General features: G+C 40.5%; 1 protein-coding gene across 3 annotated transcripts in view; it reads left to right on the top strand.

Moving 5' to 3' along the window:
* NRG3 (neuregulin 3) overlaps positions 1-24,496 on the top strand; it is a gene marked incomplete at its 5' end in the record, with an annotated part of 1,046,633 nt that overhangs the window by 492,490 nt on the left and 529,647 nt on the right. The gene's annotated exons all lie outside the window — the stretch shown is intronic.

The following is a 24,496-nucleotide window of genomic DNA, read 5'->3' as shown; positions in this document are numbered from 1 at the left end:
AATTCCATCCATGTTTTTTAATGCATAGCTCTTAGTGGGGTTAGTTTTATTTTAATAAATGTATCTGTTTAGATTTTTTCTATGTGCTTACTATATCTATTTTTCTCCTCAAACAATATAGGCTAACAACAATATCTGCAAAATTATTTTGAGGAAGAGATACAGAAAAATAAATTCTGGAACAAGAAACATACTGTTTGCATGTAAAGGGTATAGAATAGCATTAACTGATAGGCAATGTCAGAGAAACTGTATGAATCAGGCACCTTTTTAACACCTTGCTCCCAGCTTCCCCTTATCACTGAGCCTCAATCAGGTTAAGTATAATTAAAATGGAGAGAGCCACACAAAAAACAAGGAACAATGTTTTATAGGCAAGTAAATTTTAATACTTCACTAATAATTTGAGCTGTTGCTATAAAGTTTGAATATATATTACTTTCCATACAAAAGTAGGATACAAATTTTGTTTAAAAATGCTTAATGAGGGGGTGTCTATAAAATTAATTGCAGTAATATAAATTGTAAAGAGGTAAGAGCTATAGTTTAACCAAAAATAAAGAAAAATAGAAGGAGAGAAAAAGGGAGGGAAGAAAAAAAAAGAAAAGAAAGCCCAATATAATGTTTATTAAACAGCTTTTCTGCATCTCAAATTGTCTTACTATAAACATCCATTCATCTTTGCAACCAGAAGAGCTTTATGTTAAAACTGCTTAATCCAAATTTTGGATATATATTGAGTAACACTACCAAATTGTGATTAAGCTGGAGGGGGAAAAAATCACACAATTGAAAATTTCCCATGAGTCTTTTACATCAGATATAAGTTGTTACATGCTTTAAGCACATTTGTTTACTTTTATCCTCCATTAATCTGCCCTTTCTGTTGTAGAAAATATGGCCTTTTTAAAAGGTCATGAATATTTAGATGAAGAAGAAAAGGTTTTCATTAATAACTGTTTGTATGCAGCAAAACTTCAGTTATCTAAATCCTCAGGCATAGAAAAGCTCCTTTTGCATTTGGCTAATATGCACCATTATTTTTAATATGTCTCCTTATTAATGGTCTTTCTCATGCAAAGAAATAAGGAATGCAAACAGTCACAACAAAATGGCATAAGTCTATTTGGATATTAAATTGTTAATTGTCTAACATTATAAATGAGGGTGAATTGAGCTTGAAAATGAAATATTTCACCTATGTCTCATTATGTCATCATAAAGTCTCAATTTTGGTTTAAAATAAAGTATAGCCAAGACTCTTCAAAGAAGCATTTTCTATTTTTTTCCTCTTCTTTAACCTTTACCATTTTATATAAAATTCTTATAAAATGTTAAATTTCAAAGGTCACAAAAAGTGTTATTGACTCATTTTGAAGATATTGTCCCTATTTTCCTTTATATTCTGGAAGATCCACACTTTTCAATGTCACATTAAAAAAGTACCTCTCCAGAAATGTGTTTATAAAATTGCTTCTTTGAAGCTGTTGTTCTAAACACAGGAGTTACTTCAAGCTTGCTCATTTATTTCTAATAAACCATAACATATTTCATTTCCCCCAGTTACTTTACCAATTTTAGCCTTGTTTTTTGTTTAGTCCTTGAAAATGAAAACCAAGTGTTTTTACTTTTAAACTAGTATTGACTTACTTGTTTTAAAGAATTTAGTATTTTCTCCTAAAACACACAACCATAATATTCTCTTTTTTTAAAATTCTTGTTCTGTTTAAAAAATATTTATTGTTGAGAGTATTGCATATGTCGCCTTTCTCCCCCATTGGCCCCTTCTAGGCCTCCCCCGCCCCCACCTCAGGCCTTCACCACCCTATTGTCTGTGCCTATGGGTTATGCATATATGCATACAAGTTCTGTGGTTGATCTCTTCCCTTCCACCCACCCTCCCCTGCTTTCCCTCTGAGATTCTGTCTTAATTCCAATTGCCTCATTGTCTTAAAATTGTATTGTAAAGAAAAATGACAGGCAGTGGCTTTTGTTACCTGAGAATTAAACTCCCCTTTTGCTCTTGGGAGTGAGGTGGAGGTTCTTGGGGCGCTGCTGAAAGATTTTCAGAAGGCCCCACGGGAGGATGGGGTGTGGAAGGAGGCTTGATTTGTGTGAAGATACATCTCTTGGGTTGCAAAGTCCCCTGCCCCTTACACCAGCCTTTAAAGTGGGGCAGCAGGGAGTTCATGAGAGTCAGAAACAGAGCCAGGGTCCAGAGCTCCCCTTCCATGTTGCATGTTCTGTTCCAAGCTGATTAAAGGCTAAGTGCACGTGTGGAGTCCAACATGGCTGTGCACCTTGTGGGTTCAGGGGAGGCATCTCCTGCCACAGGAGAGACAGGAATTGGCTCATCAGAGAGGGAAGAGAAGGGGAACTTCTTTTGTCAGGTTTCACTTGCTTGCAGTGGCCACACCCATTCTGGCCACTGTTTTGTTCCCTGGAATGACTGGCAGACAGGTGGGCACCTTCCCACATCATCAGACCTCATTGGGCTTGTATCTAAATTGTCCTTTTCCAGTCCCTTCCCCCATTGATCCTTGGGGAACAGACTTGGAGAGTGTTAAATGCAGCTTTTTGGTAAAGCTGAGTAGATGGCATGCCTATATCTAGTCTTCCCCTTTCCTCTTTCCTGTTAAATAATAACCAGGTTTGTTCAATGGCATCACTTTGATGGACATTCTATTTCCACTTACTCGTGATGAATGGCACTGGCAGACTGATTGTCTGACATTGTCACAAACTGGTACATGGACAGGTGTGAAATCCCCTGCCTTCCAGCTGTTGTCCTCACCAGCATCCTTGGTTTTTTGGAAGGTCATGTGCAAGGCAATGAATGTACCCTAACAAAAAAGGAAAGATTGACTACTTTGAAAGATATTAACTTGGGAACAATGGACATTTAATTGTTTTTTCATAGATGAACCCTCACATTTGCATATGAATAGGCTCTTCCTACAAATTCAATCAGGATGGGAAAGTTAATTCAGGGTATGCAAAAGCCATGGACACAGAAATGGCCCTCATGAACTTTGTGACCACTAAAGCCCCCATCCATATGAGCACTGATATGTGCTTTTTATATGGAAGCAAACAAATTAAGGTAGCTGATGAAAATGCAAACTGATCTGACGTAATAAAATGCAGGTGGCTATTGAAACTCAAATTATAGATAATGCCCACTAAATAGATTTATATAGGGGTAGTTTTTATACTTAAAATGGGTTCAGAAAAGCTTTTAGGTTCTAGGTTAATACCTGATCTTACCAATATGAGACCATTTTTAGAATGGCAATTTTTGTGTGCCCTCTGGGTCCCTAACATGCAGTTCAGTGTCTAGCACATAACAAGTGCTCACATAATACCTCTCTTTTAAAATGTCTTTTTCTTATTTTTATTTTATTCCCATCATCCTACCCTCTCCCATTGGCAACCATCAGTCTGTTCTCTATACTTGTGGGTCTGTTTCTGTTTTGTTTTATTTATTCATTTGTTTTGTTTTTATGTTTCACATATAAGTGAAATCATAAAGTATTTGTCTTTTTCTCACTTTTGCTTAGCATAATGCCATCCACGTTGTCACAAGTGGCAAGATTTAATTCATTTTTATTGCTGAATAATATTCCTTTGTACACATATACCACATCTATTGATGGGCATCTAGGTTGATTCCATATCTTGGCTTACTAATAAATCTTTAATGAACATACATTTTTTTTAATCAGTGTTTTGTTTTGTTTTTGTTTGTTTATTTTTGATAAATATCCAGAAGTGGAACTGGATGTATGGCAGTTCTGTTTTTAATTGTTTGAGGAATCTCTGTACTGTTTTCCATAATGACTGCACCAATTTGCAATCCCACCAACAGCCTATGAGGGTTCCCCTTTCTCTATATCCTCACCAACACTTGCTGTTTGTTGATTTATTGATGATAGCCATTCTGACAGCTGTGAGGTGCTATCTCCTTGTGGTTTTAATTTGCATTTCTATGATGATTAATGTTGCTGAACATCTTTTCACATGTCTACTGGCCATCCTGTGTCCTCTTTGAAGAAATATCTATTCAGGTTCTTGGCCTATTTTTAAATTGGATTGCTTTTTGTTGTTGTTTTATTTTGGTGTTGTCTGAGTTCCATATATTTTGGATATTAATTCCTTACCAGATTAATCAGTTGAGAATATCTTCTCTCATTCAGTAGTTTGTCTTTTAATTTCGTTAATGGTTTCCTTAGTTGTGCACAAACTTTTTAGTTACATAAAGTCCCATTTGTTTAGTTTTTTTTTTTATTGCCCTTTTCTAAGGAGTCATATTCAAAAAGATATTGCTAAGAGCAATGTCAAAGTGTTTACTGCCTATTATTTTCTGCCAGGAGTTTTGTGGTTTCAGTCTTAAATTTAGGTCTGTAATCCATTTATAGTTTATTTTTGTACATGGTGTAAGAAAGGGGCCCAGTTTCATTTTTCCTATGTGTTAATCCAGTTTTCCTAACACCACTTATTGAAGAGACTGTCTTTACCCCATTGTGTATCTTTGCCTATTTTGTCATAGATTGACCACATAAGTGAAGATTTATTTCTTGGCTCTCTATTTAATTCCATTGATCTATATCTCTGTTTTTATGCCATTATTATACTATCTTGATTATTGTAGCTTTGTAGTATAGTTTGAAATCAGGGAGTGTGATACATTCAACTTTGTTTTTTCTTGAGGTTTTTTTTGGCTAATGGGGGTCTTTTATGGTTCTATATAAATTTTAAGATTTGTCATGCTAGTTCTGAGAAAAATGCCATTGGTATTTAATAGGGATTGCATTGAATCTGTATATTGCTTTAGGTAGTAAGGACATATTAACAATATTTAAACTTCCAATCCATAGCATGGTATATCCTTTCATTTATTTGTGTCTTCTTCAGCTTTTTTCTTCAGTGTTTTATAGTGCTCAGAGTATAGGTCTTTTACCTCTTTAATTAAATTTATTCCTTAGTATTTTATGCTTTTTGACACAATTATGAATGGGTTTTTTTTCTTAATTTCTCCTTTTTTAAAAAAATATATATTTTTATTGATTTTTTACAGAGAGGAAGGGAGAGAGTTAGAGAGTTAGAAACATCGATGAGAGAGAAACATCGATCAGCTGCCTGCTGCACATCTCCTGCTGGGGATGTGCCCGCAACCCAGGTACATGCCCTTGACCGGAATCGAACCTGGGACCTTTCAGTCCGCAGGCTGACGTTCTATCTACTGAGCCAAACCGGTTTCGGCCTTAATTTCTCCTTTTGATCATTCATTTTAGTATATAGAAATGCAACAGATTTCTGTATATTGACTCTCTATCCTGCAATGTTGTGAATTCATTGATAAGTTAGAATAGTTTTTGGTGGAGTCTTTATGGTTTTCTATATATAATATCATGTCATTTGCAAATAATGATTTTTACTTCTTTTCAAATTTGGATGCCTTTTCTTCTTTCTTTTTTGTCAGACTGCTGTGGCTAGGACTTTCAATACCACGTTGAACCTTGTCTTGATCACAGAGGAAAAGCTTTTAGAACTTTTTTTTTGCTTAAATCACTGACTTTAAAATGTAACAAATCTTAGTTGTCAACGGCACAGCTGTCAAATACACCAGGCAGGCTATCTGGGCCATTTATTGCCCTTTGGCCTGTCTCTGTCCAATCTCATAGACCTGGATTTGAATCTCCACTCAGCCAAACACTGGAGCAAATCACTTACCCACACTGAGGTTTTATTTCTTTGCTATAAAACAGACATTGTATGTGTTACCTAATTTACTGTGTTGTTATTGGGTGAAAAGGAAAACTAGAATATTCGTGAAAATGTCTATCCACAGTGGTACTTTGTACCTTAGTTCACATTCCTTCCCCATTAATAGTGCTAGGCTCCTGGCTCTCATTGACCCCCTCTCAAAAGCCCATGTAGGAGACCCGCCTCTGGTTCCTTAAATTACGTTTCCCTGTCGCACTGGTTGGGTGAACTGACTTAGAGAAAGATCATATTTTATTTGAGGTGGATTCAGATTTTATGGCTTTTTCATTATAATTGAACACAATTACCCAACGTAAGTTTTTTGGTAATAGAGTGCTCTCAGAGTGGCAATTTAAATTAATTCTGATGTAGAATTATATTTCTCACAAGTTATTTTAGGGAAAGTTCTTTATAAGGGGGGAACTATACATCCGATTCACTCAAGACAATCTCAGTTTACACCTTTACAGCTACATAATTAGTGAGTGCTTTTTACTCTCAAAATATATAATTTGGACAAGGGATCTGAGCCACCTTTTGCAAAAGTGATTTCTCAGGACCTAGAATTCAGCTAGTAGCCAGAGTCAAGGAAAAGGAAAGGCAGCTCTTTAAGAAATGAAGATAAGTTTGTCCATTTCTCTACTGGGAAGGACTGGCAAAGGGCCTAATTTTGCATTTAGGTTGTGGTTGTCAAAACAGAGAGTAGAGTCAAGGGCGCAGAGTTCTAGGGGCAGAAGGAAGCATCAGTAAGTGAGCCTCCTGCTCAGTGGGGACCTCTCTCACATGGCTACGGGATTCACTTCTGAGGAGAATGGATTGGGACGAGGGTAGAGATGAGATAGGTGGGAAGGACCCCTGGCTTCTGGATAAGAAATCCATTTTCGGGAAAATAGGTTTTGAATGCTCTGTGTGTGTCTGTGTAATTACTAAACAAGGTCATTTTTGTAAGTTTTGTTCATGGTGACACATATTCTCCCTCCGTAAACATTTTGCCGTATTGAAATCCAAGCATGAGCGTATGATAACATTGCGACTTGTAGTTGACTCAGTGACTCAACACATCTGTTTATCAAATGCTACTTCAAAACACTCTGCATGCTACCTGATTGGGTATGAGCTAGTTTCTTGGGGCTTTAGAGTCTTCTCTGTCTGAGAAGAAATGTCTTGCTACTTACAGCATCCTACAATGAATGAGAACCCACACCAGAAAAGAACACAAAAATGGGCGAAAGGGTTACATGGGACCTAGAACAGCATTTGAAAATAAAAAATCAGCCTAGAAATACCTTTCCAGTGTTAGTAAAGAATCAACAGACTGCCTCAGCAAGGTGGCTTAGCTGGTTGGAGCGTCAGACCATACACCAAAAATATTGCGGGTTCGAGTCCCAGACAGGGTTCATACCTAGGCTGTGGGTCCAATCCCTAGTCCATGAGCACATGGGAGACAACTGATCGATGTTCCTCTCTCACACTGATATTTTCTCTCTCTCTCTATTTCTCTCTCCCTCTTCCTCTCTCTAAAAATCAATAGGAACATATCATCAGGTGAGGATTTAAAAAAAAATAATTAACAGGCAAAATTTAAAGCTGTAAATCATACTTTATACCCTGTGTTGTAGTTTGCTCAGGCTATATGACAAGTTGGAGCCAGTGGGAGTAATATGCATAGTTTTGGGGCATCTTCCACATAAAAGGAAGGCCCCTCACCTTGGAATTTTTTTGTCTTTCCCCTTCCTACACATCAGAGCCCAGAAGTGACCATGACCCACCTTTCAGTCATGCATATGAGAACAACACCCCAGAGGAAGAACATTTGAAACAAAATTGGGTCTATTCATCCACCTCGATGATCTATCCAAGGATTGTTATGTATGAAAGAAATAAACTTTTATTTATTTATTTATTTATTTATTTATTTATTTATTTATTGAAGTCACTATATTTCTAGTTTACTAGAGCAGCTGAAAATAACCTAACCTCATGCATACTGTTTCTGGGTGCCTACAGTATTGAAAACAACCATAAAATCTTCAGGTTGTAACTAAATTCTCATTCCGTTTGCCTTCCGTCTCCTTCTCTGTTGTAACGATTCTCATCAATAGTGCTGCCAAAGTTGAGTTTTTTCAGGCTCATGCAAAAAAATGAATCTAGGAAAAGCATTAGAATTGCCCCATGTGAATTCTACTCACATTTCTAAGCCAATATATTTAAAGATTAAATGAAAATATCCCATCTACTGTTATCACACTCCGCTGTCTTCACCAATCTGAACTGAGAATGGGAGATGGCAGCTTTTCAATGTATCGCCTAAATTCCGCTGGCTTCTACTGCTCCTGTCATTTCCATTTCCTACCATGCTTCTGTGATAAAGCGCGAAATAATATTCCGAAATGCCGCTAGCATACAATATAGGATATGCTGTCCTTTAAAATTAGCATATTTTTCTGATAGATCAAGTGTTAAGAATACAATGATTAATGGGTCCAGTAAATATATAAACATTGCCTGGGTAGAAGAAGGCTGTGTGGGAAGTTGGCTTTGTATACTAATAAATGCCAAAGGTACACTCCGTTAAGGAAATTATGCATGGAGGATTCCAGTTAAAAATTTATGTTGCAGTTTCTGAGTTGAATTGCTCATGTGTCTGTGTAAATTCTAAGCAGGAAATAGGCAAAGAGCATTAAAACTTTAGTTAACTCGATTTCCTCAGGTCTATATAATTTCAAACTTATTTAGGACAATAGCCCATTTGTTTTATAAATCACAGTGTTCATTGCAATATCTTTTGAGCTGAAAGCACTAAATCACTTTATATTACTGAGCCCGGGGAGAAGGCAGCATTAAGGTGTGGCTGGCGGAACATGTATCAGTGTGATATTGATCTAACCAGGAAAAGGGACAGCTGTGCCGAAGAGCCCCCAAACTGGAAGGGTGCTCTCTGCAGACTGCGGTGTCTGTGCAGATCACATCTTACTTGGGCTGAGGTCATATTTCTTCTTTTCTGGCTTTATATGGTTTTAGTGACCGTTGTGATCATTTATTTAATCTGCAATGTGAAGACAGTTGTTAGTTGAGGAATGTCTGCATGAATTAGTTGACATTGTGAGTAGCTCAATTTACTGCAAGGAATGTGTCAAAATAGAATGTAGGTGAATACACTCGCTTCTTAAGTGGAGTTCATCTGCAGAACCAGACTCGCTCCCTGGAGCCCCACTGGACTCCTCTGGTGATTCACAGTGTCAATACTGCGAGCATCAGCATAGCTATCAGTAGCAAGGGCGTGCGTGTGGCTGGCCGAAGTAGGATCTCCCTAAAGACATCTAAGCAAAAGACAATGAAATAGCTGTGAGGCAGGAGCCCTGCCTGGGTTATGCTGAGCCTGGGAAACCAGGTGCCTTTGCCATCACACTTCCCAAGACCCAGGAGGAAGCTATGTTGTCTAATTAGCATGGGGTCCAGAAAGGAGTCCTGCAGAAGAGAATCAGACTGTGAGATGCGGTTGGCATTCAGGCTGTTTCCACATGACTGATTGACATTGATTGATTGACAGGGTTCTGGAAACACTGCAAAAGAAGGGAAATTGCATGCCAAGTGGGGAAAAATGTGGTGATGTTTCACAATATATACATGTATCAAATGATCATAACGTACACCTTAAATTTACATAACGTTACTTGTCAATTGTATCTCAATAAAGTTGGAAAAATCTGTAAGGAAAGAAGGCATCTGTCATGTGGGGACTGTGGCTGAACCTTTGTTTAATCCAATGCCTTAAGAATGTGTAAGCTATGTGGATGGGAGAAGCAGAATAACTGTAGGATTAGGACCATGAGCAAATCACATGCGCGACTCTGTCCACAGCTAAGGACAGGACTGAGAGGAGATGCAGATGCGTGGAGACTAGCCCTCTGCTCCTGATGTAGATGTAGGTGCCTGGTCAGTTCTCCCAAGTGCTTACTGAAGGAATGAAGTTAATCAATAAATTGACCTCAGGGTTGGGCTACAATGTAAGTTTTGCTCCCTGTACCTGCCAACTCCATGATAGTTTGCATTTGGAATTGTTTTATCTTTCTTGTTTGCAGAGGGTGTTTTTTGGGGTTAGAGATTCTTCGTGGTGACCTCAGATCCCACAAATTCTGAAATTAATAATGCTGCCTGCCAGGTCCCTGCCAACAGATTGCGAGTCACTGCCTTTCCCTCCTTTATCCTCTTTCTAAACTGCACCCCACACGCACACTCACATCCTGTACAGCGGGTGAACTGCGCATTGGTGTTAAGCCACCTTGTCTCTAGTTGCTTCTTTGAGCTCAGGTCCTCTTCCATGACACTGCTGTTTTTGCAACGTGCTGGCTGATGTCACCCCTGCAAACACAATGAGCCAACCGGAAGCCCCAACAGAGCATTTCCTCTTGGGCTGAGAGTGAGGGCGCTTCTCTTCCCCTGTCATGTCACACCCTGCTTGGCTTGCTCACAGTCCTCCAAGGAGCAGATGTGGGAGCATATTGACAAAGGCCTGTGAGGAGCAGACGCCCACCCGCCTCCACAGCAGGCTGTGATCACACAAAGCGAGGCCCCCTCCTGCATGCATGTGGGCAGACAATGGACCACACGGGAGGAGCAAAGCAGGATGTACACTCTCTGTGGGCCTGATTCCTGTCCAGGGTGAGACTTCCACAGTCTGGGAAGGGGAGCAGTTCATGGAGTGGGCTCCTCCTCCCGCACCTCCTCTCCTTCATGTTATGGTTTGTCCAGCACAACTGTATGCACACAGCCAAGGAAAAGCAACAGTTTCTGAACCGGAAGTGGGCAGCAAACCCAGCCAAAGTTGTATTTTTATATAATGACTCTCCCAGCAGTATTTTATTAGGAACAGTAAGAAAACATAGACGAATTGATTTAAAAAAGTATGGGGTATGTACATAATGGAATACCATGAAGCTATAAAAAAAAAAAATAAAGATCTCTTACCCCTTGAGATAGCATTTAGGGACCTGGAGAATATTATGCTACGTGAAATAAGTCAATCAGCGAAACACAAGTATCACATGATCTCACTGATGTGTGGAATCTAATGAACAAAATAAATTGATGAACAAAATGATCCAGAGACATTGAAGCGTGGAACAGACTGATGTATTTCAGAGGGAAGGGTGGGGATTAGGAAGAGATTAACCAATGAACTTAAATGCATATATACCCATAGACAGACAATGGTTTGGGGAAGGCCTCAGAACAGAACAGGTGAAGGGGACATCTGTAATACTTTAAACAATAATGATAATTTTTTTAAAAAGAGAGAAACATGGATGTGAGCACGAAAGATCTATTGGCTGCCTCCTGCACACCCCTGGGGATGGAACCTGAAACCTTGGCATTGAGCACCTTGCCCTGACCAGGAATCGAACTGACAACCTTGTGGTGTATGAGACAGTGCCCACCCAAGTGATCCACACTGGCCAGGGCCCAAGGGATATCTTAATGTGAAGTTTTTAGCTAATCTCGCCTCTGGAATGTTTTCATCACAACCACTTTCCATATGTATGTCATAACTCTGTCTTTTGCAAGTTCCTCCTGCTCCGTCATACAGTCTCTCAGATGGCAGAAGTGTCAGTGTCCCCATGGACAGCTGCTGCTTCTAAAACTTTATTGACTTTAAATTTGAATTGCGCTTCCAGCTTTATTTTCTTTGTTGCACATTCATCTTTATTGGGCAGTTCCCTTTTTTTGATTTTCCATTAAAAAACATACCATATGGATTTATCATGAGAAACAAGGAGGCAACACAGCTACACACTTTGCTGTCACATGACCTGACATGTGCAGCGGAACCCACCACTGACTGACTTTGATAGAGGTGACTTGATTTGTCATTGATCGGTATATGTATGTTACTCACGTTGTCTTTCTGGACTAAAGAGCTACCAGGGAAATTTGTAGCTTATGCAGTTACTCACAGTCAATATACAGGGTGGGGCAAAAGTAGGTTTATAGTTGTGAGTACAGGAAACAGAGGTTATTCTTGTATTATTATTTATTCATTACTAGAGGCCCAGTGCACAAAATTCATGCACTTGGGGGGGGGGGCGCAGTTCCCTCAGCCTAGATTGTGAGAGGGTGCAGGCCAGGCCAAGGGACTCCACTGGTGCACAATCAGGACCAGGGAGGGATGTGGGAGGTTGGCCAGCCAGGAAGGGATCGCGGGAGGGATCCAGGGCATGTCCAGCCCATCACGCTCAGTCCCAATCGGCTGGACCCCAGCAGCAAGCTAACCTACCAGTCGGAGCGTCTTCCCCCTGGTGGTCAGTGCACATCATAGCGAGCGGTTGAGCGGCCTTAGCATAATACACTTTGATTGGTTGAATGGACGACTGGACACTTAGCATATTAGGCTTTCGTTATATAGGATTGTATTATTTTCCATAAGAACAACTGTAAACCTCCTTCTGCCCCACTGTGTATTGGGGTGCCTGAGATTTGAACTCTGTTGATGGTGACTGGTGCTATTTAACTAAACCATGGTAACTGAGAAGCATGCATGTTGGAGCCATGCACCCTGAGGACTGACCGTAGTGCATGTGCTTAACCCAGGGGTATCGAAGGCTTCTTTGTTTCTATAAGTGTAGCAGGGATGTTGCCCAGGTTGCATACTTAGATGCTGGCTATAGTCACTGGGATTTACTGTTAACCCCGCAAAAGGCTATGGGCCTTGCTTGCCAAATTGCAGATCCTGAAACGTTTCCCATTCTTATCTCTCTGCGTCCCTGAAGGCAGAGGAGAGTTGCCTCTCATGTCTGTCCCTTCCCGCGGTGTCGCTCATCCCTCTGCCCCACTTGCTTCACCAGGTGTCGCTCTTGGTTGTTCGCCTTGAGAGGCGATGGTCTCCTTCTGCCTCCTTACTTCCTTCAGGGCGTCTGCTCTCTCCTGGCCAAAGTCCAGACTCCCACAGCTATTATCTTTGTTGCCTGAATGTTTGAATGCTGTTTCATCTGGCTTTACATGTCTCATGCAAGGGTAGGAATGCTCACTGGGGAAAAAAGATGCTCCAAATTATGTGGATAAAAGAATGTTGATTCTTGATGTTGAATCAGCATTTAGATTTTAAAAAGTATTCATTTAAAAAACCCTCTTCCTTTGAAGAAAACTATTATGTGCATTTCATAGTGAGCACATGGTCCCAACGCCTTTCTTTGTGGAGCAAAATTGAAGACAGCAAGCCAGTTAGGAAGAAACAGCCTGGATCTGCCCTGCCCTGTCCGTATTCACTAGGACAGTTTCTGCTTCTCCTAGTTCAGTGGTTCTCAACCTTCTGGCCCTTTAAATACAGTTCCTCATGTTGTGACCCAACCATACAATTATTTTCGTTGCTACTTCATAACTGTCATGTTGCTACTGTTATGAATTGTAATGTAAATATCTGATATGCAGGATGGTCTTAGGCGACCCCTGTGAAAGGGTCGTTTGACCGCCAAAGGGGTCGCGACCCACAGATTGAGAACCACTGTCCTAGTTGGTCTCTTTCAACATGTGTTGTTTGCAGTCAAGCCAAAGCCACTGGCCAGCTGCTAAATACCACAGTGTTCAAGTGCCTGTCAAACATGAACCTGCTACTTTATTTTTTCAAGGACACTTTGTCATGCAAAAGGAAAAACACTATACTCTCCCAGGAAATGTGTGGTAGGGAGGCTAAGCCAGTATTTTTCTCTTTAAGATAGACAACACCCTCCTCACAAAGGCAGCGTAGCTGATGCCACCTCCACACTGCCTTTCAGACAGTTAATGAGAGCCATCTCATCCCAGAGAGCAAAGGCAAATGCCAGCTGCCTCTCGAGAGAGGCCAAGGAAGCCTCCTGCTGAAGCTTCTGTAGGACCTGCCATTGTCCTCTCCCAAGGGGCAGGCTGGTTTTGAGCACTTGAGCCTCTATTAGGGAGAAGGGCCTGCTCCGACCTGTCTGTCACTAGGCTAGAGTTCTCCCTGCAGTTCCCCTTGATGGCAGGTGTCTGTGCAACGTCAGGGTTCTGGGAAAGCAGAAGCAGAGCTTGGACTGCCTCTCAGGGCCTCAGGCCTCAGGACCAAGGGAAGTGGAAAAGCCAAGATCTGACCTGGGGATCAGTAGCCAGAGCTGGGCGATGGGGGAGAAACACAGTATGAATCAGGGCAGGGGTGGAGGGGAGGAGACGGTGGTGGCACGGGAGACCTCAGGAACAGAACAGATTTGGAATGGGGAGACATGATTAAATTCTAGAGAAGGCCCGTGAAAATCCAGGGCCTGTTTTCAGTAGCTTTTATTGAGTCAACGTGGCCTCCTTCCCGACTTCTAAAAGGAGTTGTGAAGGGGCTAAGCTATTACGAACAAGTGAGCCCAAATCAACGTTGGCCGAGTTGGGATCTGCTAATAATTCTGCCTTCTTTTTTAGGTAAATTGAATTCAGTGAGAAATTAACAAGCACTTTTTAAAGAATTGAATTTAGGAATAGAAAGTAATTAAACCAACCACTTCACATGTGCTTTAGAAGAGAGGCAGCGGAAATGGTCATCTTCCAAAAGGCCCATGAAAGATGCATTTTTAGGGCCGAACAAGGGAGAGTGGACCATGAGTAAATAAAACAGAAGCCGGAGAGTCTAGAGGAGACCCCAGTAAGTCCTGGTGACGATCACTCTGGACTCTGGGACCTGCAGGACACCTGGAAACCAGGCGGGAGACATCAGCATTGGCCTGAGCTGATGTTCTCACTTGACAAAGGAGCCCCTCCCACTGCACTTTCCTCCCCCTAGACTCAGAAGCAGCAGGGTAACTGATTCGGTACAGTTTGTCTAAGGGACGCAATGCGAGCCTGCCACGGGAATACGCCTACGGATCCTGCCACGATGTCTGAGATTGTGACACGTGGTAGTTAATTTTGACATCGCTGCCTTTTATTCTCAGCACTATTTATTCATCTCACTATCTGGGATACATGGCTTCCTTTTTAGTAAAATAAGACTCATGGTCTTTAACAAATCAAAGCACATATAGTTGAAATACATTTGAAGTATAAAACATTAAATACACTGAATTAAATAAGTACATGCACTTAAATAAATAATAATAAAAATAAAATGCACTGAGCAGCAGGATAATCTTTTTTCCCCCTGAATGTACCAAAGAGAGTAGATATTGGATGCCATGGAAAACAAACTATGGGTGAGAGAGCATATTTTGGGAAGTTCCTGGGATGAGGTTCTATTTATTTATTGTTTTTTCATGATTTGAAGCAAAGTTCACATGCAACAACTTAACAACTCATCTTGAAAGGCTGATATGAAGGATTGTCAGAAATTGACTTGATAAAATTAGGTTTCTGTGATAAAATCTCATTACTATGTCATGATAATGTTGGCAGTTTTAAAGAAAGTATTTGTAGTCTTCTGATTACAGATACTTTGCTTATAAATCTACCTTGTAAGTTATTATTGGGTATTAGTACATATTTCCAAAAAAAAGGACATACATTAATAGTCATAGGAATAAAGAATACTGGTGGTTATTATTCCCCATAAGTTACTTCGATTAACTATAGTATTTAGCCATGGATTTTCTGGAATTCAAGACCAAGAAGAAAATAAAATTCACACAGTGTTGAGCTTATTAAGCTATTCTAAGACAGTCATCTTTGGGCGGGGAGGGGAGCATTTCTCCTTTTCTAACTGAATAGATGGTGCTTCTTTGTTTGTCCATTTTGTTATGGTCGGTCGTTGCTCAGACAGGCACCGAGGCAGAACTGGCCCAGCTTGCTGCTCATAGCCAGGCCAGATCGCAGGATCTTCGCACTCCGTGCTACTTACTAAATGAAAAGCTTTTCCATTCACTTATGTCTCCTCTGAACATTCCAGGCACTGCCAGTGAACTCTGCAGTGTAAAACTTCCCTCGGCGTCATTAACCTGAGGTTTATGTACAGAGCCTCCTTCTCCCTACAATTTCGAAGAAATCAATAAACGTAGTCATTATTCTGACATTCAGGATAAAGTTCAAATCTGTGTGCATTTGTGTGTGTGTGAAGGTGTGCGCACTGGTAATGACAGACTAAGTCATTACACCCAAGATGGATCACTGTGTTTACTGGTGTTGGTCCCAGGCTGTTTCCTCTGAATTCCTGGCTCTCCTGTTTACTTTTAATTTTAATAGAAATGAAAATTGAAATATATCTCAATAGTTTCATTTGTCACTATCTTTTTAAAAGATGACTGGCTCCGAGTGAGTGTTGTCCATTTCTATTGTTGTGATGTAAAGAAATCTGTGTAGTCTTTAACAGGAAGAATTTTCCCAGCTTGAAGGGAAGAATAAGTACTGCAACCGCAGAAAAAGCCCGACAAACCCTCTCACCTGAAACACGTGAAAACATGAGGAGGCATTCATGTTGGGTAATTATTTTCATAGCAGTTTCCACGGGACTTCATAAAGCCATTGACTTAATAATGAGCTATTGGCCTATTTTCCCAGTGAAAACTCGATTTGTTTGAGCATCCCATCAATTGAGCCCTGTAAACGCTCTCACCATCATTTTTGGAGTGGGCTCCGGGCTGTCAGCAGCAGCCCAAAGCACACACCTCCTCCATTCGGCAAAACTGCCCTTCAGCCGACATTTTATGTTATTTAATTGTTTGCAAGATTTATTATTTTGAAAGGGCCCTTCCAGATACTCATTAGAATTAACAAGATTCTATTATAATTTATAGATTATATGTCACTCTTCCCCCTCAGCTAGTAAAGGGCATACATATTTCAAAATCACTTTGAATCTTAAAATTTAAACATTTTCTCCCAGTGACATCTATTTTAGTGCACATGATTTAAAACATGAGCTTTAATATAAAAAAAGGAAATTTGAAACAATCACAGTCTCTAAGTTTTCATGGGGCTCTTGCCCTTGGGGATGTTTCTAGGACTTAGGGCACTTGAGAGGGTGCAGAATTCTTTATAAAGCTCTGGTTTGGTTAATGTGTGCTTTAGAATAGAGGAAGCACATGGTTCTATAGAAATGCAGGCGGTGGCAGAGAGAGCTGTGGACTGTTGTTTGCAAGACCTGCGTTCTAGTCTCACTTTTATTTATTATCAGCAGCATCAGCAGTGCGGCTTTGGACATACCATGCCAGCTCTCAAGGTCTTAGCTTTCCCATCTGTGAAAAGAAAATGATAAGCACCAGTCTCAACCTCAACATCCTTTTTAGGATTTAAATGTTAGCCAATCAGGTCCTAACTAAATTTCACCCAATAACACACGTGTATTATTGTCTGATTTTATGGCGAGGGCATTGGAGGCACAAGTCTTGCCAAAGTCATACAACTAAGTAAATACAGAAGCTACATATTAGATCTATACTGTCTTTCCCCTGTGTCTGCTATCTTTTTTTTTTTTTCAATCCTAACCTGAGGACATTTTTTTCCATCGAATTTTTTTAAGAGAGAATGGAGGGGTGGGGGAAGAGGGAAAGAGAAAGAGAAATATTGATATTAGAGATGTGATGTTTCTACATGACTGATTGACTGTTCAACTACATTCTATTTTGACACATTCCTTGCAGTAAATTGAGCTACTCACAATGTCAACTAATTAATACAACACATCAATTGGTTGCCTCCAGTTCTCTCCCTGACTGGAGCTGGGTATCGAGCCTGCAACCAAGGTATGTGCCCTTGACCAGAATCAAACCTGTGACCCTTTGGTACACGGGCCAACACTCTAATGACTGATCCAAACCAGCCAGGACTGTTTCCTCTGTCTTAATCCCTGTTTGTTGGATAGTTGGAGAGATAGATGGATAAATATTAATCAGAGATGAATTTTCTTACATAAAACCTTTCTTAAGCTATGGGAAGATGTTTCAGAGACCATTCTTTCGGAGTATTTACTAGGGAATTAGTAATTTTGAAGGTTAGAATGCCTTTTGCTATAAGTGAAGTCTATTGAAGTTAAATTTTAGGGTATGAGTTAATGTGTTATAACAAGCATGATTTTAGGAGGAAAGGGCAGCCATTTTTGCATTCAGTATCATTAACCATATCATTAACTGTGAGTTCTTTGAGACTCTAATAGGCTCCTCATTTTTCCATCACTGTCAGCACAGAGTACAGGCTCCGGCACTGGGAGGGTGCCTAAAAGATTTTCTGTACACCAGTGAATCAAGTCTTTCTCTCATCCATCCAGTAAATACTGCTTAAGCCTCTACTGCAAGGAGTTCAGGGCTAGATCAAGGGAGGTAACTGACAGAGACATAATCTGTATCCTAATGAAACTTAGAACCAGATGACGATGAAGTTCTCCAAAGGAAACTGTGATGGTATCGTGGTTGAAGACAAAAGGGTGCTTAGCAAATTGAGCAAGACCTCAAAGAAATGGTCAAAAGAGGTTTCTCTTGGCCAGTCACTGATGATACCGAAGGTGAAACTGAAGGATGCAAAGAAACTTGAAGGCTGTGTGGCTAGCAGGGGGGCGAGCATGCCAGGGACAGCAGCTTGTGCCAAGGCCCTGGGCTGGGAGGGCTTTGGCTCATATGAGAACCTAAAGGATGGCCTGGTGGCCAGAACACAGGAGGAGAGAATACATTGTTTTAAAGGTATGAGAGAGACGTGTGTGTGTGTGTGTGTGTGTGTGTGTGTTTGTGTGTGGAAACACCTTTCCTAACTTTGATCTCAGCCTTGTTTAGAAGAATTATTAAAGGTGTTTGCAAGTAATTGAACCCTGTAGATTAATTTACTAAACTTGGTTCAAGAATGTTGTTATCCCTGATGTGGATAGTTTTGCTTGAGCTCAGTTGTTTTTGTTGTGGTTGTTGTTGTTTGTTTGTTTTAATTCTGTCCAACTATTGGCTCTGGAATATGGTACATTAAAAATAATTTGAATTGTTGTGTTTCTGATAATACCACGATCAGTATTATCAAAAGGCACGAAGCTAGGAGAAAGCGAGATGGTGCCTCAAATGGCATGAGTCATTTTGGCTAACCTACCACATTGCTAAGGAGACCTCTCATCAGGGAGAAATTAAGGGGGCTGGATGGAGTTCATGCTAAACCAACCTTATTTTCTACCTTGTCATTTTATTATTAGATCCTATACCCAAAGTATTAGGAGGCTCAAGATACAGCAGAGGAGGACTGAAACCTTTGGGTTGTCTATGGGGAATATCTATGTTCTCTGACAAATTAATCAGAGCACAACAAAGAGGAAAACAATGTAATGGCAACATCACATCTCTACAGCACATAGCTACCTTCAGCCAGTGAGGTGGAAAGAGACTGGCCCAGAAAGTTAAGTGACATTGTCAGGGTCTAATTCCAAGTTCATGGCAAAACAACTTCCCTGTTAATTGTGTCTTGTGAATTCCACCTCAAGGGCTCAGAGTTAATGCTCATCAAAGTGAGAGTGACAGACTTTCTCTTGATGCATTAGTGCTTGGAGTCTTGCAGTCACCCCTCAGTGGTTGGCAGACTGCGGCTCACGAGCCACATGCGGCTCTTTGGCCCCTTGAGTGTGGCTCTTCCACAAAATACCAACTTCTGCACATAGGCCACGAAGTTTCAATCGCACTGTACGTGCGTGCCCGCACGTGGTATTTTGTGGTATTTTGTCGAAGAGCCACACTCAAGGAGCCAAAGAGCCGCATGTGGCTCGCAAGCTGCAGTTGGACAACCATGGGGCTGGGTGATGGGCAAAGCAGCTACTACCAATTGCCCCATTTAGAGACACAGAAAGTGAGGCTTAGAAAGAAAAAATGACTTGCCCTACCTTAAGCACTTGATAAGAGGAGGGATGGAATAATCCATTCTGACTTCCAAAGATGTTTTTCTTGTTAATATTTTGAGGATATAAGCACTGTCACCAATAATGTGAGCTTAGAAATTTTTCAACTTAGCAATTTGGCCTATTTTAATTGAGATTGGTACTGTTTTCATCTAGCCAAAGACTAAATTAAAATATGTTCTATGACTTTCCTCCAGGACGTAATTAATTTTAAAGGATCTTTTATTTCTAGAACTCAAATTGGAATCTGCTTGTCATTATGGTTATTAGTTTTCCATCCAGGAAATCTCTAGCTCTTCTCTCTTTCCTTGCTTTGCTCTTCCCAATAGCCTCCTTTAAAGACCCCCATCTCTTTTCCTTTGGATTGTACTTCAGTTTTAGAGGATTATGACAAAAAGTAGCTTTGGGGAAGCAGCTTAAATAGTGGTTGGGATTCCTTATTTAGACATAAAGTGGAACTAGATGAGAACAGTTAAAATTGGAATCTCAAAAGTATGAACTATATGTCCTATTTAAAGATTTACCCTTTCTTATTCCTAAATTGTCTTGAACAAGAATTGTCTCCTTAGAGTAAGTGCACCATGGGGAATGAATGATATAAAGGAGAGTTTGTAAAACCTTGATCACCCTTCTCAGAATGATGCTTCCAATGGTGGAAGAATCTTGATTCTTTGGTCTGATAATGGATGAAAAAAATAAGATAGGAATGGATGAGAACCATTGCTCTGAGACAATGAGGTTTTTTTCCTAAAATGCTAATGTTAAAGGCTAGAGAAATAATATACTTGTGTTCAAAAACTCCAATGGGTTTGCTTATGACTGAACTCTTCTTAAGGAGTTCATGGTTATAATTCATTGTTCTTAAAGTGAATAATCTATGTGCTATTAGCAGATAAGATATTTTAACTAGTTCATGAAATGGACCAATTTAATATCAGAGTGTCTTTTCACAAAATCACAGATAAATTTACAAAGTCATTACAATGACAAGGTTACATATTACAAAGTTATAATGCATTTCTTTTAAAAAAAATACATTTTATTGATTTTTACAGAGAGGAAGGGAGAGGGATAGAGAATTAGAAACATGGATGAGAGAGAAACATCCATCAGCTGCCTTCTGCACACCCCCTACTGGGGATCGAGCCGGCAACCAAGATACATGCCCTTGACCAGAATCAAATCCAGGACCCTTCAGTCCGCAGGCAGACACTCTATCCACTGAGCTGAACCGGTGAAGGCATATAATGCATTTCTCAATGAAAAATTTAGGAATGCATGGATTATTCTTGAGGAAGAAGGTAGATAAAACTAAATTCAGCATTTTATTTCTTTATACCTTATTCATTAATTTAGTCTTCTGTGATTTTGTTTAGTGACATTCACTAAACATCTGTGCCAGGGACAGATATTTATGTACAATATTATAATAGTAACAATGCAAGAGAGAAGAAGCCATATGCATTAAAACACTAACCATACTTCCAAGAAGGAACATAACATTTTTAGCTGAGAATTGATGGATAATTTTACAAACCAGAACATCTGTAAGCTGATGAAGCCTCAGTCATGCAGATACGATGAGGAGACTGTTCCACACATGGACCTTCGGAATTTGGAAATAGGAATAAATGACTATATATGAGACCATGTGCCACATTTTTACTTAGACGGATAAGTAGTGTACCTGGAGGGAAATGATTGGGAGATGGGAAAACTAGGGTGGCACCACATAATGAGGGCCTTGAATATTAAGAAAAGAAATTCAGGCATTTTTACCTATAGTGAGAATTCAGTCCAAAAATCTAGGGAAGGTTTTTCAGAAAGAAAAATATATGGTAATAAGACTGCCTACTAATTACTGCAGTAAAAATCCAAAGTAAAGTATTTCCAAATTAGATAAATCCTTTTTATTTGCAGCAAATCACACGTCATTAACCATATATCCAGCACATGGCAGATTTGCAGTGCATTTAATAGCGGCATATACACATACTGCAGTTGAAAAAAAAACGAATGGTGGTTTAGGAAATGGTTGGATTTATAATTTCAAACATTTTATAAATAATAAATTAGCACTCCATTAGGAATCCATTAGATCAAGCTGTGATTGAAGAGAGAGCAGGAAGGAACCAGAGCCTGGATCCACCAGGGCTGAGCTGGGTAGAAACCAACCAGGTCTGAGCGGGTGAGAACACTACAGTCAACGCCCCTTCGTGAGGCATGTGTACTCAAAACATGTCCTCAGTCTGTGTGAGCTGCTCAGTTGTCCGGATGAGTCATTATCAAAGAAAGATGGCCTTCTTCACTGGACCCTTGTTCTCCTAACTGTTGCTACAGAATGAATTTCTCTAAAGCTGAGTGTGGGAAACAGGTGTGTCATGTTGCCCATGATTCTGTGACTCATGAACTTGGGGAGGGCCCAAGTGGTCAGGTCTTTCCTGGGCTTCCTCTCCTACTTGCACTCAGACGTGGTCCCTGCCCTGGCTCTCTGAGGGCTTCTCTGGGCTGCACATCCAACACAGCTTGCTCAGCTGACCTGCGGATGCTAGCTGTCAGGTGCCAGCTCAGCCGGTGCTGCCAATCAAAACCCCTATGGGCGGCCCTTTCAGCTCCTGGGACTTGTGACATGGCATCTGGCTCCCCCCTGAGCCGCACCCCAGGAGAACCCAGGGGAAGCCACATGGCCTTCTCTGACCAGACCAGGAGTTCGCCCAGTACCACGGCCTCTCCCGCTGCTGTTGAAAGCAGCCCGGCCTAACCAGACCCAAGGAGTGGCGATAGGAAGGGGGCTCCTAAGGAGAAGGAGGGCCATTTAAAAATACGCAACAGTCTTCATCTCTGCAAAACGAAAGCTGCTTGTTTACTGTGCAGATTCAGTTGAACTATTTTGATGGAAAAGGGCAACGATTAATTTATTTCCAGTAAAGGTTCTTTGGAATACAGATTTTCAATAGTTTCTTTGTGTGTCGTGGGAAGTGAACCACATTCATTGGCTCTAAGATTCATTTAATTTTATGACACAGTATTATTTTGGGCAGTACTAAGAGAGAAGCTGATCACAGCTATTGTGAAACTGGTACCAGGATGCTAATACATATGAAAATATTACTTTAGAATTGATGAATCAGTATTTCTAAGTCTCAGAAATTTAGCTGTGAACTCTTTTTTATTATGTTGAAATGTAATTCATGTACCATAAAACCTACCCTTTTAATGTATACAATTCAGTGCTTTTATTAAATCCACAAGACTGTACTATCTACTAATTCCATGATAAACTTCACACACACACACACACACACACACACACACCACAAAAAAGCCATTTCCATTAGCAGTCACTCCCCATTTCCCTCTCCTCCCAGCCCCTAGTAACCACTGTTTTACTTTCTGTCTCTGTGGATTTGTCAATTCTGAACATTCTTTATAAAATGGCTCATATAATATGTAGCATTTTCTGTTTGGCTCCTTGCACATATCAATCATCACGTCACAAGGTTTGTTCATGTTGTAGACTGTATCTGTATAGTCTCGTGGCCTTGGTTACTAACATAGCCATTAGGAAATGGTCTTTATCATCTAAGTTTAGAATACAATAAAGAATGATAGCCCTAGCGGGTTTGGCTCAGTGGATAGAGCGTTGGCCTGTGGACTGAAGGGTCCCAGGCTCAGTTCCAGTCAAGGGCACACACCTCAGTTGCAGGCTCCTCTCCAGCCTGGGCCCTAGTTGGGGCTGGTGCAGGAGGCAACCAATCGATGTGTTTCTCTCATATTGATGTTTCTCTCTGTCTTTCCCTCTCTCTTCCACTCTCTCTAAAAATCAATGGAAAAATATCCTTGGGTGAGGATTAACTAAAAAAATAAAAAATTAGAGGATGTGTACATTCCATACTCAGTGTTGCTCACAAAGCTTGATTTCACTGAAAAGACAGGAAGAAGGAATTAACCCTAAAGGTGAGCTCCATCCACCGTGCTCACGAGTCGGGCCAGTGATCAAATCAATGTACAGTATTCAATAGTTACAATGGGGAAAGAAAGGGAGAGAGAGAGAGGAATGGAGGGAGGAGAATGGAGAACAGAAAAGAAAGAAGGAAAGTTGGAAGGAGAAAGATGGATAGAAGGAAGATATGATTTTTGTCAAAGGAAGTCTGCTTTGTTCTTCTATCCTAATTTAAGATAAGCTCTTCTGGGGAGGAAGGAGACTGAAGAAGCTGTGATAAAATGTGTCATTAGTCCGACTGGAATGCCTCCAGCTGAGTGACCTTGGGCAGGTCTCTGAGCCTCGGTTGAACTCAAACATCAAGTGAGGGATTAACAACTGCCAGGGCCAGACTAACTGGTATTTATTTTCTCTAATCTCTGGCTGTCCTTCTCCTAGAAGGCTGCTCCAGAATCTGTAGAATCTGATCAGGAAACTGGCATGTGCCATGAGCTCCCTGCCACTTGAGCATTTCTAAGTAAATACCTGTTTGGGAATGAATTCTTTACCAAGTTGCAAGAGGTTTTAGGGCAAGAAAAGAGCTATTTCTCTTTGTGTCTTTGGGTTCTAATCGTTTGGCCAGGTGTTTTATTAATGTGAATAGAGGGATTCAATGTAGGTCCTTGGCTCATCAGAAATTTAGTATCTTAGATTTTATTTGGGGCCTTTTCAAGTAAAAGCCTAAATTCTGATGAGACAATAAAAAAAGGAGATAGAGGTGTCACAAGGAGAAATAATATGCAGAAGTGAAATGCAAATGGGAGTTTGATTAAACAGGAAAAGTTGATTATATTAATCAAAAGTAAGCCAAGAAGAGAAGTGAGTCAGGTCCCCATCCCCAGGTGGCACAGGAACCATGGCGTGGCTCTGTTTTTATGTGGATGACCACTTTAAAATGTCACTAGTTGTGTGTTAATGTGGTGTAGGGAAAACAAGAGCATAGCGAATGTGTGACTTTAAGGCTATGTTCC

Source organism: Myotis nattereri (assembly GCF_964212035.1).
Source record: "Myotis nattereri genome assembly, chromosome: 13".
In the NCBI taxonomy this organism is placed as follows: Eukaryota; Metazoa; Chordata; class Mammalia; order Chiroptera; family Vespertilionidae; genus Myotis; species Myotis nattereri.
This window is presented reverse-complemented; position numbering and strand designations above follow the sequence as displayed.